The following is a 13,138-nucleotide window of genomic DNA, read 5'->3' on the forward strand; positions in this document are numbered from 1 at the left end:
CACACACTACAGGGGAAGTCAGCACAACTGGACTAAACCAAAAGCTAAGAAGTTTCCTGAATACAACCAAACACTTCAAGGGACAGAGTAGCAGGGGCAGGGGTCTGGGGATCATGCTTTCAGGGGACATCTAGGTCAACTGGCATAACAAAGTTTATTAAGAAAATACTCTGCATCCCACTTTGGTGAGTGGCGTCTGGGGTCTTAAAAGCTAGCGAGCAGCCATCTAAGATGCATCAACTGGTCCCAACTCACATGGAGCAAACGAGAATGAAGAACACCAAAGATACAAAGAAAATATAAGCCCAAGAGACAAAAGGGCCACATAAACCAGAGAGTCCATCAGCCTGAGACCAGAAGAACTAGATGGTGCCTGGCTACCGCCAATGACTGCCCCGACAGGGAACACAACAGAGAGTCCCTGATGGAGCAGGAGAAAAGTGGGGTGCAAAACTCAAATTCTAATAAAAAGACCAGACTTAATGGTCTGATGGAGACTGGAGGGACCCTGGAAGGCATGGCCCCCAGACTCTCTGTTAGCCCAGAACTAAAACCATTCCTGAGGCCAACTCTTCAGACAAAGATCAGACTGGACTATGGGACATAAAATGATCCTTGTGAAGAGTGCGGTTCTTAGCTCAAGTAGATATATGAGACTAAATGGGCAGCTCCTGTCCAGAGGTGAGATGAGAAGGTAGAGAGGGACAGGAGCTGGTTGAATGGACACGGGAAACCCAGGTGGAAAGGAAGAGTGTGCCATCACACTAGGAGGAGTGCAACTAGGGTCACATAGCAGTGTGTATATAAAGTTTTGTATGAGAAACTAACTTGAACTGTAAACTTTCATTTAAAGCACAATAAAAATTAAAAGAGAAATTTTTTAAGAAAACAAAATCTGGTGAAAGCTCATATGCTGATTGTTTTGGAAGCACATACCTAGGTTGACACACACATTGTACATGCAACAGGTCACTTTAGCTTCAAGGACAGGGTACAGAGGTACAAATCAGAGACATGGAAAGATGACTACTGAGTACTCAAAGGGCCTTCATCACAACAACCCGAGAAGTTTTGGAAGCCTAGAGGATAACAGAAGCTAAAGAAGGCCAGCAACAGGCCCAAGAAGCTTTACTAAGATCCGAATAGATGCCTTTCTTTATATTCCCTCTGAATTTGTGAGGTACAGGTGATACTTAATATAATATGACATATCTCAATCCATCAACTTAAGATACAACTTTAATATCTGAATATCGCAATATACTCATTTTTCAAATAGATGACTGTCCTTCTGAGATTCATACTCAAAAAGTATATTCTCTACAATGAACCCTCACAAAGTGCCCCCAATAAGTAATCCTACATAGAAAAATTCAAATAAATAAAATATAAATATGCTATTTTGCATGCAACTGATTTTTACTACACTAGAAACAGATTCCTTCACAGACGGAATATAAGAAAAGTCAGAAGGTAGAGCCAGCACAGTGCCCTAGACAAACACATTAAGCTGTCCCTCTGCAGTGAAGACCCGAAAAACTAAACAAAACAGACACAAACATTAATCCTGGAACCCTCAGTATCAAATGAAAGGATGAAGAACTTGATCAAACACCAAACAGAAGAAGAAACTGAAGGAAAATAGAAAGAGGAGAGATACAGAGTAGAGGTCTCCTACCAACTAACAAGGCACAGCATTGCCATCTTGGAGCATAGCCAGCAACAACCCCAGACAGGGAGTATGTATGGGAAGGCAACTTTATGGAGCTCCCAAGAGGAGACAGAACACCCAGTAACCAGGGAAACATGCTTTACCACCCCTCACCCTTCTGTCCCATACGCCACCCCCACCCCCTTCTGACGGGCCAGGCCATGCCACACACACACCCCTCCACCTGCTGTGCCATTTTTCCTTCCTTTCTTCCTTTTCTTTCTCCCTCCTACCTATCCCTGTACACCACCCCCACCCCTTCCTGACAGGCCACACTGCGCTGCTCAATAATAAAACAAAGCTAAAAAACTTAAAACAGGGAATCAGAGATGTCAATCCGTAAATGACGATTACGCCAAAACAATAAAAGGAAGAATGAACCATGTAGGTATCGAACTTTCAAATGGAAAGGAAGTCAAGGTGATACCAATAAAAGACAATTCAAACATAGGAAGAGTAAATTTCAAGGTAACCACAAAGAAAACAAACCTCCTCTGCAAACTAAAGAAGAAGAAAAACATAAAGTCTCAGTGAACACAAAATCTATAATAAAAAAAAGAAAAGAAAATCCACCAACAAAAGGAATTCAGCACAGGAAAGTAAGAGCAACAGAAAACCAGTAAGAACCACAAAAAAAAGCAGAACAACATGACTGCAATAAGCTCATACCTATCATAATCACATTAAATGTAAATGGATTAAATGCGCCTGCAAAGACAGAGTGGCAGGATGCACAAAAAAACATAACCCATCAATATACCGCCTACAAGAGACACATCTTAGACACAAAGACATAAATATATTAAAAACAGAAGAATGGAAAAAATATATCAAGCAAACAATAACCAAAAAAGGACAGGAATGGCAATACTAATCTCAGATAAAATAGACTTTAAGGTAAAATCAACCATAAAAGACAAGGAAGGACATTATATAATGATTAAAGGGACAGTCTACCTAGAAGACATAACCTTAATAAATACCTACACACCCAACAACAGGGCCCCAAAATGCATAAAACAAACTCTAACAGCACTGAAAAGAGAAATAGACAGTACCACAGTAATAGCAGGAGACTTTAACATACCACTCTCGGTAATGAGCAGAACATCTAGAAAGAAACTCAAAGATACAGAAGATCAAAGGCCAAAATCAACCAACTTGACCTCATAGACATATGCAATACACTCCATCCAACAGCTGCAAAGTATACATTCTTTTCCAACACATATGGAACATTATCCAGAACAGACCACATTTTAGGCCACAAAGCAACTCTTGATAAAATCCAAATCACTGAAGTAATACAAAGCATTTTCTCTGATCACAATGCCATAAAAGTAGAAATCAGTAACAGGAAGAACAAGGATAAAAACTCAAATACATGGAGACTGAATAATACCTTGCTTAAAAACAATGGAGTAACAGAAGAAATCAAAGAGGGAATAAAAAATTCCTAGAATCAAATAAGCATGAAAACACATCATACCAAAACCTTCGGAACACAGCAAAGGCAGTGCTCAGAGGTCAATTTATAGCAATAAATGCACACATCAAAAAAGAACAGGCCAGAATCAAAATGTTAGCCCTACAACTCTTAGAAATAGAAAAAGAACAGCAAAAGAAGCCCACAGCCAACAGAAGAAAAGAAAAAATAAAGATCAGAGCAGAAATAAATGACACTGAGAACGGAAAAACAACAGAAAGGATCAACAAGACCAAAAGTTGGTTCTTTGAAAAGATCAACAAAATCAACAAACCACTGGCCAAACTGACAAAAGAAAAACAGGAGAGGAAGCAAATAACCCAAGTAAGAAATGAGATGAGGGACATTACAATGGACCCAAGTGAAATAAAAACAATCATAACAGAATACTATGAAAAATTTTACTCGAACCAAATTTGACAACCTAGAAGAAACGGAAATATTTCTATAAATACACTACCTTGGAAACCCTAGTGGTGTAGTGGTTAAGAGCTATGGCTGATAACCAAAAAGCTGCAGTTCAAATCCACCAAGCACTCCTTGGGAACCCTATAGGGCAGTTTTACTCTGTCCTATAGCGTTGCTATGTGTCGGAATCGACTCAACAGCAACAGGTTTGTTTGTTTGTTTTTAACCTAACCTAACACAAACTGAGATAGAAAATTTGAACAGAACCATAACAAAAGAAGAGACTGAAGAGGTAATAAAAAAAACTCCAAACTTAAAAAGGCTCTAGCCCAGACAGCTTCACTGGAGAATTCTACCAAACATTCAGAGAAGAGCTCACACCAGTACTACAGCACAGAAAAGGAAGGAATCCTCAAAACCAAGCAAGGACACCACAAAAAAAGAAAATACAGAGCAGTATCTTTCATTAATATAGATGAAAAATTCTCAACCAAATTATGCATCATAGCAAAAAAAAAAAAAAAAAAAAAAAAAAAAAAAAACACCACAACCAAGTCGGATACATACCAGGTACGCAAGGATGGTTCAACATTAGAAAATCAATAAATGTAATCCACCACATAAATAAAAGAAAATATCTCTATCGACACAGAAAAGGCATCTGATAAAGTCCAACACCCATTTCTGACAACTCTCAATAAAATAGAAACAGAAGGGAAATTCTTCAACATAACAAAGGGCATCTCTACAAAACCAACAGCTACCACCATTCTCAACAGAGAGAGACTGAAAGCATTCCCCCTGAGAATGGGAATGAGACAAGGATGCCCTTTATCACCAATCCTATTTAACACTGTGCTAGAAGTCCTAGCTAGAGCAATAAGGCAAGAAAAAGAAATACGGGGGATCCAAATTGTAAAGGAAGAAGTAGAACTATCTCTCTCTGCAGATGATATGAACCTATATAAAGAACCTCAAAGATTCCACGAGAAAACTACCAGAACTAATAGAAAGATTCAGCAGAGTAGCAGGATATAAGATCAACATACAAAGATCAGTTGGATTCCTATACGCCAATAAAGAGAACTTTGAAAAGGAAGCAGAAAACCATACCATTTATAATAACCCCTAAAATAAAATACTTAGGAATAAATCTAACCAGGGACGTAAAAGGTCCATACAAAGAAAGCTACAAAACACTATTGCAAGAAACCAAAAGAGACCTACGTAAATGGAAAAACATACCGTGATCATGGATAGGAAGATTCAACATTGTGAAAATGTGAATCCTACCAAAACTGATCTACAGATATAACACAATCTCAATCCAAACACCAATGGCATTCTTTAAGGAGATGGAAAAACTAATCACCAACATTATATGGAAAGGAAAGAGGCCTCAGATAAGCAAAGCATTATTGAAAAAAAAGAACAAAGTAGGAAGACTCACACTACCTGATATCAGATCCTACTATATAGCCATGGTAGTCAAAACATCCTGGTACTAGTACTATGACAGACATATATACCAATGGAACAGAATCAAGAAACCAGATGTAAATCATCCACCTATGGTCAGCTGATCTTTGCAAAGGACCAAAGTCCACTGAATAGGGAAAATAGTTTTTTGTTTTAAATGGTGCTGGCAAAACTTGACGTCCATCTGTAAGAAAATGAAGGAGGACCCATACCTCACACCATACACAAAAACTAACTCAAAATGAATCAAAGACCTAAATATAAAATCTAAAATGATAAAAATCATGGAAGAAAAAACAGGGACAACACTAAGGGCCTTAATACATGGCATAAATTCAATACAAACCATAACTAACAATGCACAAACACCAGAAGATAAACTAGGTAACTGGGAGCTCCTAAAAATTACACACTTATGCTCATCAAAAGACTTCACCAAAAGAGTAAAAACAGAACCTACAGACTGGGAAAGAAAATTTGGCTATGACATATGAACAAGGGACTAATCTCTAAAACCTACAGAAAACTTCAACACCTCAATAACAAAAAGACAAATAATCCAATTAAAAAATGGGCAAAGGATATGAACAGACACTTCACCAAAGAAGACATTCAGGCAGCTAACAGACACATGAGGAAATGCTCACAATCATTAGCCATCAGAGAAATGCAAATCAAAACTACAATGAGATGTCATTTCATCCCAACATTACTGTCACTAATCAAAAAAACATAAAATAACAAATGTAGGAGAGTTATCGGGGAGATTGGAACTCTTATGCACTGCTGGTGGGAATGTAAAACGGTACAACCACTATGGAAAGTGATATGGCGCCTCCTTAAAAAGCTAAAAATATAAATACCATACAATCCAGCAATCCCACTCCTACGAATACATCCTAGAGAAATAAGAGGCGTCACATGAATAGACATATGCATGCCCATGTTTACTGCAGCATTATTCACAATAGCAAAAAGATGGAAACAACCTAAGTGCCCATCAACAGACGAATGGATAAATAAATTATGGTACATACACACAATGGAATACTATGCAACAATAAAGAACAACGATGAATCTGCAAAACATCTCACAACATGGATGAATCTGGAAGGCATTATGCTGAGTAAAATAAGTCAATCACAAAAGTACAAATATTATATGAGACCACTATTATAAAACCCCAAGAAAAGGTTTACACACAGAAAAAAACAATCTTTGATTGTTACAAGAGAGGGAAGGGGTGAGGAGGGGAAATCACTAACTAGATAGTAGACAACTATCAACTTTGATGAAAGGAGAGATAACACACATATGGGAGATACCAGCACAACTTGACCAGGTGAAGACATAGAAGTTTCCTAGACACAACCGAACACCTCAAGGGATCAAGTTACTGGGGCTGAGGGCTGGGGACCATGGTCTCAGGGGACATCTAGGTCAAATGACATAACATAATTCATAAAGAAAATGTGCTACACCCTACTTTGGTGAGTAGCGTCTGGGGTCTTAAAAGCTTGCGAACAGCCATCTAAAATACATCTATTGGTCCCATCACATCTGGAGCAAAGGAGAATGAAGAAAACCAAAGACACAAGGAAAGTATCAGTCCAAAGGACTAATGGACCACATGAACCATAGCCTATACCAGCCTTAGCCCAGAAGAACCAGATGGTGCCTGGCTATCTCCACTGATCACTCTTACAGGGATTACAATAGAGGGTTCCAGACAGAGTGGGAGAAAAATGTAAAGCAAAACTCAAATTCACAAAAAAAAAGACCAGACTTACTGGTCTGACAGAGACTGGAGGAACCCTCAAGACTATGGTCCCCTGATACCCTGCTAACTCAGAACTGAAGCCACTTCCAAAGTCCATCTTTCAGCCAGAGATTAAACAGGCCTACAAAACAATAACACTGGAAGAGAACATGCCCCTTAGTTCAATCAAGTATACGAGACTGAATGGGCAACACCTGCCCAAAAGCAAAGCCAAGAAGGAAGGAAGGGACAGGAAACCTGGACAAATGGACACAGGGAAGCCGGGGTGTAAAGGGAAAAGGGGAGAGAGCTGACACATTGCAGGCATTTCAACCAATGTCACAGAAGAATTTGTGTATAAATTTTTGAAGGAGAAACTAATTTGCACTGTAAACTTTCGCCTAAAGCACAATAAAAAAGAAAATTCATGCTTGTGAAAAAATTAATGGCTATATCCTCAAAAGTAGAAATAAGTCAACATTGTAAAAATAAAATAAAAATTTTAATTCTGTTTAAAATAAATTATAGCTCAATCTCAAAGTTTCCACTGCTGCCTATGATATAAAATACTGAAAAAAAACATAAGTACCACTCTAACAATGAGCAAAAGCTGGATAAATTATACAATCACAACTTTTTGGAATCCATAAAAGAGCTGGAGTCTTAGGGCAACCAAGTAGCCTAACATCCAAGGAGGGGCATCCCTTAGATGGATAAGACATACAGATATCTCTCTCTCTGAGAAGAGAAATGACAATTTCCAGGTATAAATGCTATTTACTTCAGTCTCTCTTTTTCTATACGTCTGGCATTCAATCAAAAATAACAAGACAAACATAAAATAAGAACAATCAACCATCAAGAGACAAAGCAATCAACAGAAGCATACACGAATCATATGACCTAGCAATCCCACTCTTAGGTATTTACTCAAAAGAAATGCAATCCCACTCCTAGGTATTTACTGAAAGGAAATATCCTCACAAAAAATCTATATATGAATATATTCAGGGGCTTTACTCACAAATACTAAAAACTGGAAACAATCCAAATGTGCAAATGGTAAATGGATAAACTGTGGCACACCAATATGATGGAATATACTGATACATGCAACACATGGATGAATTTCTAATGTATTATGCTAAAGCTATATATTGTACACTTCTATTTATTTCCCATTCTGGAAAAGGCAAATTATAAGGAAACGAACAAATTAGTAGTTGCCAGAGACTGGGGAAAGAGGGAGAAAACTGAGTACAAAGGGACAAGAGGGAACTCTTTGGGGTGATGGAAATATTCTATATCTCAACTGTGGTAGTAGTTATACAACTGCTTATGGTTTATCAAAATTCATACTGTACTCCTTTATAAAGGGTGAATTTTATTGTATATAAATTATACCTCAATAAACATGATTTTTTTAAAATAGTAAATTATTATAAGCTTAGCGTTAGGCCTGAATAGCATGTTGAAATAGGCTTCCATTTTAGTAGCAACAAGGACTAAAAACCTTAACCAACTAGATCTTTTGCTGCAAAATGAATCAGAGCTTCCATAGTACTTTGGCAGCTGAGTATAAGCTTATTAAAGATTCCAGGACTCTTTCAATTGAATTCATGTAGCATCATCTTCTTTTACTTAAATCAGTGAGATCATCTTTATGCTGCGACAGAAAATTACAAATCCAAATTTTATATCAGTAACTGCAAAAATGACATATCATTTTCAACTTCAAAAGCACTTCCACCAAGCATTGGAAAGATCACATGATTATCTGACTCCAATCTCCTCTTCCAAGATGGTAACTTGACCGAAATAGCCGGAAGTTTTTCAGCAACATCCATAATTGATACTACAGGACCCTGAACAGAAAGATTTAAGTCCTTCACATGGCCAACCAGGGCTTCGAACTGGTTCTTCCCAGTTCAGTCAGAGCCAACGAAGCAACACTGGAACGGATCCGAATTTTTAAAATGTAGGTGAACTGGAACAGTAGCTAGAACATGACAAATTATGGGTAGAAGCCCTGCTGGAAACTCAATCTCTTTCTTAGGAAACAAGGGCAGTACACATGTTGCACAGTAACCAAATCTCTTGCCTGTCAGATTTTGCGCAGAGTGGGAAACAGCAGTGCCCCACTCTAAGATGGCGGCCGACCGTGCCACTTTGAATGTGCATCGCTCCCCTGAGTTCTGGCAATAATCCCACCTCATGCATCAGGCTCCTGAAAGGGCTCAGTACACCTCTTCTGAGTCTCCCATTCCAGAGCTTCAACCTGTAATTTCCATTCCAGATCACCCAAATTGTAAAAATTTAGATCTGCTCCAGTTGCACTTTGCTGGCCATGAGTAAACTGGTTCGAACCGGTTTGAAGCCCTGTGGCCAACACCTACCACACAGATGATGAACAAACTCCTGCAGGTCAAATTCCTAGGAGGGGGCTTTCATTCTCTCTCAAAAACAGAAAAAATCTCCCCAAGGATTAATCAAGGGCTTTAACTTTGCCCTTAGGAAAGTCAGAAAAATTATGCATGAAGAATTTCACATTTTGCCCACATTTTTTGACAAATGTCTTGGAAAAGACAATAATTCAAACCCTTAGCTCTAATGTATTTGAGTTTCATGGCAGCAGACAAGACTTATTTTAGAATTATTGGCTGAATCTAAGCACTAATGCATGATGCCAGCGTGCTGAAATAGATAGCAATGTTTTCTTTACTGAGGCAACAAAACCATGCGTTGTCGAGCATCTTGGGAGTTCCATCAATATAGAGAGTACCAAAATGTTGCTAAGCAAATAAAGTTTTCATTTATTTCAAAGACATCAACCTTTGCAGTTTCCAAAAAAAAGGGGACTCACAACACAGGAGTTCTTTGATTGTGTCAATGTGCAAATAATGATTAAAATCAGATGCTGGCTACCACTGAGAAGTACTGGTATTTTTATCCTATTAAATGTTAAGGAAGAGCCACACTGCTGCTGATTCTTCTACAAACTCCTGCAGAATGTGAAGAAACATCAGCAGTTCTAATGCAGATGATGTCATCTGCCAGGGGCTCTGGTTTTTCCTTCCTGCTCTAAATCATAAACCATCTCAATGATTTCCAGGATTCTCTGTTTAGCCAAAGTCTCTTCCATTGTATAGTCTCCTTTTGCTGAGTAGTACAATAAACAAATGCACTTCAAGATAAGGATGCATAAGCAATGTTTACAATAGCAAAAAGATGGAAACAACCTAGATGCCCATCAACAGATGAATGGATAAACAAACAATGGTACATACACACAATGGAGTATTACCCAACGATAAAGAACAACGATGATTCCGCAATGCATCTCACAACATGGATGACTCTGGACAGCATTATGCTGAGTGAAATGTCAATCACAAAAGGACAAATACTGTATTAGACCACTACTATAAAAACTCATGAAAAGGTTTACACACAAAAAGAAACAATCTGATGGTTACGAGGTGGGATGGGGGTGGAAAAATGCTGAATAGACAACAAATAAGTGGTAACTTTGGTGAAGGGCAAGGCAGTACATAATACAGGGGAAGCCAGCACAGCTTGTTCAGGGTAAGGTCATGGAAGCTCCATGGGCAAATCCCAACTCCCTGAGGGACCAAAGTACTGGGCTAAGGGATGTGGGGACCATGGTCTCAGGGAACATCTAGCTCAACTGGCGTGACATAGTTTATAAAGAAAATGTTCTACATTCTACTTTGGTGCGTAGCGTCTGGGGTCTTAAAAGCCTGTGAGCGGCCATCTAAGATACTCCACTGGTCTCACCCTTTCAGGAGCAAGGGAAAGTGAAGAAAACCAAAGACACAAGGGAAAGATTAGTCCAGAGGACTAACAGACCGCAACTACCACAGCCTCCGCCAGACTGAGTCCAGTACAATTAGATGGTGCCCGGCTACCACCACTGATTGCTCTGACAGGGATCACAATAGACGGTCCTGGACAAAGCTGGAGAAAAATGTAGAACAAAGTTGTAACTCACAAAAAAGACCATGCCTACTGGCCTAACAGAGACTGGAGAAAGAAACCCTGACTGGAGTATGGCCCCTGGACACCCTTTTAGCTCAGTAATGAAGTCACTCCCGAGGTTCACCTTTCAGCCAAAGATTAGACAGGCCCATAGGACAAAACGAGACTAAAGGGGCACACCAGCCCAGGGGCAAGGGCTGTAAGGCAGGAGGGGACAGGAAAGCTGGTAATAGGGAACCCAAGGTCGAGAAGGGAGAGAAGTAACATGTCATGGGGTTGTGAACCAATGTCATAAAACAACCTATGTACTGTTTAACGACAAGCTAGTTTGTTCTATAAACCTTCATCTAAAGTACAATAAAAAAAAAAAATTTAAAAGACAAAGCTGCATAGGATGCTTCAAGATAATGCTGTTTGCCAAAGCCAGCTTCCAACTCTAATCATCAAGCTTTCTTCTAATGAAAGAGCCATATTTTTCCATGGCTAGTAAGTACTGACAGAACTTCACACCTATATGTCGGGATAAATATAAGAGAAACTTAAGCTATAAAATACTTTCTTTTTACATACACACAATGGAATACAACACAATAAAGAACAATGATGAATCTGCAAAACATCTCACAACATGGATGAATCTGGAGGGCATTATGCTGAGTGAAATAAGTCAATCACAAAAGTACAAATATTGTATGAGACCACTATTATAAAAACCCAAGAAAAGGTTTAAACAGAGAAAAAAACAATCTTTGATGGTTACAAGGGAGGGGAGGATGGGGAGGAGAAATTTCTAACTAGATAGTAGACAAGTGTCAATTCTGATGAAAGGAAAGACAACACAAAATATAAGGGAAGTTAGCACAACTTGACCAAGGTGAAGTCATAGAAGCTTCCTAGACACATCCAAATACCTTGAGGGACAGAGTCACTGGCGCTGAAGGCTGGGGACCATGATCTCAGGGGACATCTAGGTCAACTGACATAACATCGTTCAAGAAGAAAATATAGTACAGCCTACTTTAGTGAGTAGCATCTGAAGTCTTAAAAGCTTGTGAGCAGCCATCTAAAACACATCTATTGGTTTCATCACATTTGGAGCAAAGAAGGATGAAGAAAACCAAAGACACAAGGAATATGTTAGTCCAAAGAATCTGAACCTACTGTAGCTTCAAAGGAAACCCTGGTGGCATAGTGCTTACGAGCTACAGCTGTTCAAATCGGCAGTTCGAATCCACCAAGCGCTCTTTAGAAACTCTAGAGGACAGTTCTACTGTATCCTATAGGGTCGCTATGAGTCGGAACAGACTCGACAGCAATGGGTTTGGTTTTGGTTTTGGTGGCTTCAAAGCTCAAGCTTTCAACAACATCCCCCGCTAGCATTTTCCTAAACAATCCTTGATTATCTCCCTTAACTAATCTATTTCCCCACATTAGAACAAAGTACAAGATGACATCTAATGAGTAACAGCAGAATAAGTCCTTCACTCATCACACCAAAAATGTGCCAAGTTCATATAAAGGCCAGGAAGAAAATTCCTCCTAAACTAACAGGATGAAAATTAACACTTATTTTAAAAGCAGTTTGCTTTTTTTTAACTGAAAAACCACATTTCATAATTGCGCCTAGCTGACATTGATTTTTACAATCCTATGTATTATGTGAGAAATATCATGAAAAAAATTCTCAAAATAAAACACACTTAAATCTCAGCACTTTATACCAAAACTAAAAACGGATTTGCTAAAAGGCCTTGACAGGTATCATCAAACACGTGAAACATTCTAGAAGAGGTCAAATAGTTTTAGATAGTCATTTTCTTTGCTCAATGTCCTTCACTATACCCTATTATCTTTCCCATTCTACCTAGGAAATTTAAAACATTCTGAAAATAAAATATTAAGGCAGTACTTAATTACGCATTACTACAGGTTTGTACAGTGGCTCTAGAGAACCACTAAACAATTAGCTAATGATACAACATTTAATTATTTGTCAGGTGTCACTAAATCTTATAAAAAGAATTAGTTATAAGCCATTTGGGAAAAAAATGCAAGATTTTTTTGAAAATTTTTACCATCCCAAATTCTCTATGACTCCTTCTGCCATCACTATGAATTCCTTGGAGATTAGTATCTCTGGCTTATTTTCAGTGAAGAATGTTAATTACAAGCTATTTTTTAGTGGTTTACAATTCTAAATAAAATTTTAAAAATCTAGTATTTTAGCAGGTAGGGAGAAACAAAAATATATACTGGCAAAATAATTCCTCATGTAGGAAAAACTTCCATATAAGA

General features: G+C 38.4%; 1 protein-coding gene across 2 annotated transcripts in view; it reads right to left on the reverse strand.

Annotated features, from left to right (window-relative positions):
* The window catches only part of GTF2A1L (general transcription factor IIA subunit 1 like), a 39,398-nt gene that overhangs the window by 11,889 nt on the left and 14,371 nt on the right, over positions 1-13,138 (reverse strand). The window lies entirely within an intron of this gene.

This window comes from Trichechus manatus, unplaced genomic scaffold, assembly GCF_000243295.1.
Source record: "Trichechus manatus latirostris isolate Lorelei unplaced genomic scaffold, TriManLat1.0 scaffold00005, whole genome shotgun sequence".
Classification (NCBI taxonomy): Eukaryota; Metazoa; Chordata; class Mammalia; order Sirenia; family Trichechidae; genus Trichechus; species Trichechus manatus.